Below are 6,620 nucleotides of genomic sequence, written 5' to 3'. Positions count from 1 at the left end.
CTACTCCGGTCGGAGATTCTGTGATTGTCAATCGAGTTTACCGGTCTTGTTTGGTTACTTTTATGGGGTATGACACTTGGGTAGATTTGATGATTCTCGATATGGTAGACTTTGACATTATATTGGGGATGTCCTGGCTTTCCCATTATCACGCGATCTTGGACTGTCATACCAAGACAGTTACCTTGTCCATACCGGGCATTCCAAGGCTTGAGTGGAGGGGTGCTCCTAGTCCCACTCTGAAGAAGATCATTTCTTTCTTCAGGCAAAGAAGTTAGTCAATAAGGGGTGTTTAGCCTATTTGGCTCATGTTCGTGATACGATTGTTGCATCTCCACCCCTTGAGTCTATTCCTATTGTGAGCGAGTTCGCAGAGGTATTCCCGTTGGATTTGCCGGGTATACCACCCAATCTGTATTGACTTGGATCCAGGCACTCACCCTATCTCTATTCTGCCATATTGGATGACACCTGCCGAGTTGAGAGATCTTAAGGAGCAATTACAGTATTTATTGAGCATGAGAGCCTAAGGATGGGATTCTTAGGTCATGTCGTGTCTAAGGATGGGATTATGGTTGACCAACAGAAGATTGAGGTTGTGAGGGGTTGGGCGAGGCCTACTACTGTTACTGAGATTCGCAGTTTTGTGGGTTTGGCCAGCTATTACCATCGTTTCGTGATGGATTTTGTTGGTATTGCTTTATCTTTGACTAGATTAACTCAGAAGGAGGTTCCCTTTCAAGTGGTCAGATGATTGTGAGGAGAGCTTTCAAAAGCTCAAGCTTCTTTTGACGAGAGCCCCGATCTTAGCATTACCCGTGAAGGATAAGGACTTCGCGATTTATTTGATGCCTCTCGTATGGGTTTGGGTGCTGTGTTGATGTAGGAGGGTAGAGTGATAGCTTATGCTTCCCGTCAGTTGAAGGTTCATGAAAAGAATTACCCACCCATGATTTGGAGTTATTGGATGTGGTCTTCGCTTTGAAGATTTGGAGGCATTATTTGTACGGTGTCCATTGTGAGGTTTTCACCGATAACCATAGTCTTCAGCATGTGTTTACCCAGAGAGATCTTAATTCCAGGTAGCGCCGATGGATGGAGCTCCTGAAGGACTATGACATCTCTATTTTGTATCATCTCGGGAAAGCCAATGTGGTGGCTGATGCCCTGAGTCGCAAAGCAGTGAGTATGAGGAGTTTGGCTTGACTTATTGTTTTCCAGCGTCCATTGGCCATGGAGGTTCAGACTCTGGCCAACAGTTTCGTTCGCCTTGATATTTCAGCCTCAGGCAGGATTTTTGGCTTGTATAGAGGTGAGGTCATCTTTATTGGACCGGACTAGGACTCATCAGTTTGAGGATGCTCAGTTAAGCAAGGTTTGAGATAGAGCTTTGAGAGGCAAGGCTAAGGAGGCTATGATTGATTCTGAGGGCATTTTGAGGATTAAAGGGCCCGTGTGCGTTCCTCGTATTGGTGATTTGATTCAGTTGATTTTATCTGAGGCTCATAGCTCTCGCTATTCCATTCATCCGGGGGTGACTAATATGTACCGTGACTTGAGAAAGCACTATTCCCGAGTGGAAGTATAGTAATTGTCAACAAGTAAAGTATGAGCACCAGCGACCCGGTGGTGTGCTTCAGAGGATGCCCATTCCCGAGTGGAAGTGGGAGAGAATTACTATGGATTTTGTTGTGGGCCTTCCGAAGACCCTGGGAAAGTTTGACTCTATTTGGGTGATAGTTGATCGGTTGACTAAGTCCGCTTACTTTTTCCAGTTCAGGTTTCCTATACCGCGGAGAAGTTAGCCAAGTTGTATATCTGGGATATTATGAGATTGCACGGTTCCTATTTCTGTTGTATCTGATCGGGGTACTATCTTTACTTCCCGATTTTGGAGGGCTTTCCATGAGCAGTTGGGTACCCAATTGGATCTCAATACAACTTTTCATCCCCATACCGATGGCTAGTTCGAGCGGACCATCCAGGTGCTCGAGGACATATTGAGACCGTTGTTATTGATTTTGGCGGTCATTGGGATCAGCACTTATCATTGGTAGAGTTTGCGTACAATAAAAGTTATCATTCGAGTATTAGTACGACGCCTTTTGAGGCTTTATATGGTAAGAGAAGTAGATGTCTGGTTGGCTAGTTTGATGGGTTCGAGGCTCGACCTTGGAGTACAGATCTGTTGAGAGAGTCCCTTGATAGAGTGAGAGTTATTCAGGCCAAAGATGTATGCGGACTGGAAGGTCCGGGATTTGGATTTTCCTATTGGTGACCATATTATATAGAGGGTTTCACCCATGAAGGGTGTCATGAGGTTTGGTAAGAGGGGCAAGTTGTGCCCCCAAGTATATTGGTCCTTCTGAGATTGTTGCTCGTGTGGGTGATGTAGCTTATGAGTTGGCATTGCCGCCAGGTTTGGGGGGAGTTCATCCAGTTTTCATATTTCAATGTTGAAGAATTACCATGCCGACGGTACTTACATTTGTTCGTTGGGATTCTATATTGCTTGATGGGAATTTGACTTATGAGGAGGAGCCTATCGTGATCTTGGAAAAGCAGGTTTGAAAGTTGAGGTCGAAAGAGATTGCTTCTGTGAAGGTGCAATAGAAGCACCGTCCTATTGAGGAAGCTACTTAGGACACCGAGTCCGACATGTGCAGCCGATATTCCCAGTTGTTCACTAATGTAGGTATTTCCCCGCTCCCTTACTCTTATTCGCTCGAGGACGAGCAATGGTTCAATTGGTATCTGATGTAATGACCCGTTTGATCGTCATAGTTTTTTCGATATTTTTAACCTTCACAAGTATTGATTAGCTCACTTTTTACCAGAGGGGACCGTTGGCACTCTCCCTGAGGTTTCTAGGCTTGATTCTGATGACTTTTTGGTAAAATATGTGCTTTAAATGAAAAAGAGTTCACCCAAAGTTGACTTTTGGGTAAACGGACCTTTTTTAGAATTTCGTCAATTCCTAGAGGTCCGGATGGTTGTTTTTTTATAACTTGTGTGTATATCTGGTTCGGGTCCTAATGCACTCGGATGCATTTTATGTTACACCCCGTATCTTCGAAAAGCACTTATCAAATTTGAAACATAAGTACGTTGAGTTAGGATTAAGTAAAACCACTTTGGAATATAAGGAGCAAGCATTATTAAGTATAGTTAATGAGTGAAGGATGTATATAAGGTATACCAGAGGGTTTTATAAGGAAATGAGTGGAAGAAATGAAGTAGTAGGACTTCGGAGAAAGGATGGGTAATGTTTTGTGTGAAACTTTTGGTCCAACTTGGGGGACGCATATCTCTTAGCATATGAAGTGTTCTAAGGTGAAACAAAAGCCTAAAATGAATTTCGTCGAGTCTAGTTTCCAACGCAGCAAACCTCTCATCGATAGGACATCAGAGTAGAGAATTATGAACGTTACAAGCTCAGCTGACAGAGCAGAAATGCGTGCTACAGTACTGCTACAATACCGCCCTGTTACAGTACTGCTACAGTAAATTGCTACAGTGACCCCCCGAATTTTAAACCCCTTTTTTTCACCAGATTTGCCCAGAAATTTCCAGAAAATTGAAGAGAGAGAGAGAGAGGGGGGGGGGGGGGGATCACAAAGTGAGCAATTTTCAAGCGAGGAGTATTAATCGAAGCTCGGATAAACGCATGGATGTGATTCTAGTATGGTTTTGCGGTGGATTGAAGGTAGATATTGAAGATATCTCTGTTTTAACAAGAATAAGGTATGAATATCCTATTATTAATGTTAATTTTGGTTTATTAACGGAGATAAAGTCGTTAAATAATTGTAGAGCGAGTTGGTTGGTTGTGGAAATTGGGAAAACATCGTGTGGGATGTTTTATGGTACATATTGGTGTTGGAAATGATGTGATTGTCGTTGTTGTTTTTGTTGTTGTTGTTGATTGCTGAATTATAATTTCGGGCTAGGCATATAAACAGGGGAGATGCTGCCGAAATTTCAGCAGATTCCAGAAAGAGTTAGTTTTAGGGCTTAAGACAGGCCTATGAAGATGAGTCTACCAATAGTATAAAATTTCTTGAATACAGATTTACGAGCCTGGGAGGCCAAGCATTGAATAATTAGAGTTAAGGCGACCAAAAAGGTATGTTAAGGCTAGACCCCTTCTTTCAAAGGCATGATTCTTATGTTGTGATTCCACATACGTTTCCATAACCTTCTTATTTCCAAGAGTTAGAAACTCATGATTCTTAAAAGTTTCCTATGATACTAAAGATGAGATGTTTTCCATAATGTCTTTATCCTCAAAAGTTAAAGTTTCATGATTCCAAGAGTTTCTTATGACGCTAAAGATGAGTATGCTTTATAAGGATAAAGAAAATGAGATGTTTTCTATGATGAGATGTTTTTTATGATGCGCATGATGACGATGATTTTGATTCTAGAAGTTCCAAAGCTTATGATTTTAATGCTATTATGAGATTATCGAGCTTATTTTATGAATTCCTTGAATTGCTCATTGTTATTGGTCTCATCTCATGATTCCTTCGAGGTGAGATAGATCGATGATGATTATTCCATAAGATAAATCGGAGTTTACCGACCTTACGTCACTCCGATAGAGTTGTAGCTTTCACTTGGGCTCCCATGCATGCTTTATAATTGTGTATGTATTTTAATACCACCGTGCCTACATGGCTGGGCAGTATAACACCGCGCCGTCCAATAGGCGGCCGGGTAGACACACCACTGCAGTGGGTAGTTTATGATTACCCCGGATGCGGGAGGCCTGGATGTGGGCTAATGATGATCACACCGTGCCTAAATGGACGGGAAACATTACACCGTACCTATATGGTCGGGCAGTTTACTTGTAAATATTTATATGTTGCTTTAAAAGGTAAAGTTAGCATGCATGATATCCGCCTTAAGAGACAAACCGAGGTACAAGTTATTTCCTTACTCTATGTTGTGCTTTACGTCTCTTACTATGATCTTATGGTATTGTTCATGCCTTGCATACTCAGTACATTACTCGTACTGAAGTCCCTTCTTGTGGACGCAGGTGTATACAGATGAGTAGAGGGTATTGCTAGAAGTTGTTCCAGCTGGATTGGCGAGCTCCATTTCCTTCCGGAGTGTTGCCGAGTCAGAGTATCTATGTTATGGTATATTGATTTATGTTAGAGACTTTTCAGACAGAGTCACGTATATAGCATGTCAGTCTTGCAAGCGGCTCTGCAAACTGATGTATCATTATGCATTATGTTACAAATTTCATATGATTACAGATTCTACTTGATTTGAGAAAGACGAAAAGAATGTTTTTGAAAAGCTTTCATTATGCATTTCGTTTCGTGGTTTAAGAGTCCAGTGAGATTATGAATATAACGAGAACCAGCAGGTTCGCTCAGCTCTAAGTAAAGGGTCGGGTGCCCATCATGCCCTATCAAGACTGGGGTGTGACATTTTAGGACTTCGGTTGGGAATTGGAAATGAGGTATCGGGGGTTGACTCGGTCAACGAGATCTCCGTTGGGAATTTCAAGGCCACGAGTGCGTTCCTAGAGCATTTGTTTCTGTAGGTTTGTGTACGTGGATTATGAGCAGATTGTCTCGGGAATGGTTCGGGATTTCGTTGGGACATAGAAAAATCTGTTGGGATTCTGGTACCTGGTGCCCGCTTTGGCGGTACCAGTGCCATCCAAGCGGTACCACTGTTTGCGGCCAAGTGGGATTTTGCCGGACCGCCGGGACAGTATGTTAGGGCGTTGTTGCGGCGCCGCCGTTACGGCCCTGTTACTGCCGTAACGGTAACAGGACTGTTATTTCATTAAGTATTTTTTAAATATGCCCTTAGTCTCTCATTATTTGCCATTTCGAAATTAGAGCTCTTGGGGACTGTTCGTAGAGATTATTGGAGAAAACTCTTGGAGGTAAATCTTCCTAATCCTTTTACAATTTCATTAATCCTAATCATCATAGATTCCTCTTTCCTTTAGTAATTCCTTCGTAATGGAAGATAAAAGTGGAGATAATGAATGTTCTATCTAGGCTTATTAATGGTAAAATTGATGGGGTTTATGCTAGATTTTGATAAATCTAAGGTTGTTAATCATGTATCTTCCATTATTAGTGTTGAATTTCGGAATCAAAGAGTTAGGGCTTAAACCCAAATTGGGGGTTTTGCTTCAAATTCGAAATTGGGTAAATCTATGAGGTAATTTAGCAATTAGTTGTTGGGTCATGATCACCTAGTGCTTAATTTGATGGTTCATTTCCGAATTTCGGGTTATGGCCTTGTGGGCCCCGTTTCCCCAAAGTCTAGGGTTGGATTTGACTTAAATTGAATGATAGTACTATTAGTATCATTCTTTATGATTTCTAATCTAGATTTCGAACATGCCTAGACTTCTTTGATCTTGAGGCTCAGCGGAAAGGGAAGGCGATAGAGTGATTTGTTGGTGTTTGCTGTTCGGCCATCCAAGTAGGTTTTGACTTACCCTTGGTGAGACTTCATATAGCTAAGCATATATTTAGATGATATTGTCGGAGAAAGCATGTAAACCTTCCGGTATGATGTTGGGTTGGATATTGTCTTAGGTTGGGCCTTGTTGCGTGATTGGGGCTAGCCACCCC

This window comes from Lycium barbarum, chromosome 9 (genome assembly GCF_019175385.1).
Source record: "Lycium barbarum isolate Lr01 chromosome 9, ASM1917538v2, whole genome shotgun sequence".
NCBI classification, from domain to species: Eukaryota; Viridiplantae; Streptophyta; class Magnoliopsida; order Solanales; family Solanaceae; genus Lycium; species Lycium barbarum.
This window is presented reverse-complemented; position numbering follows the sequence as displayed.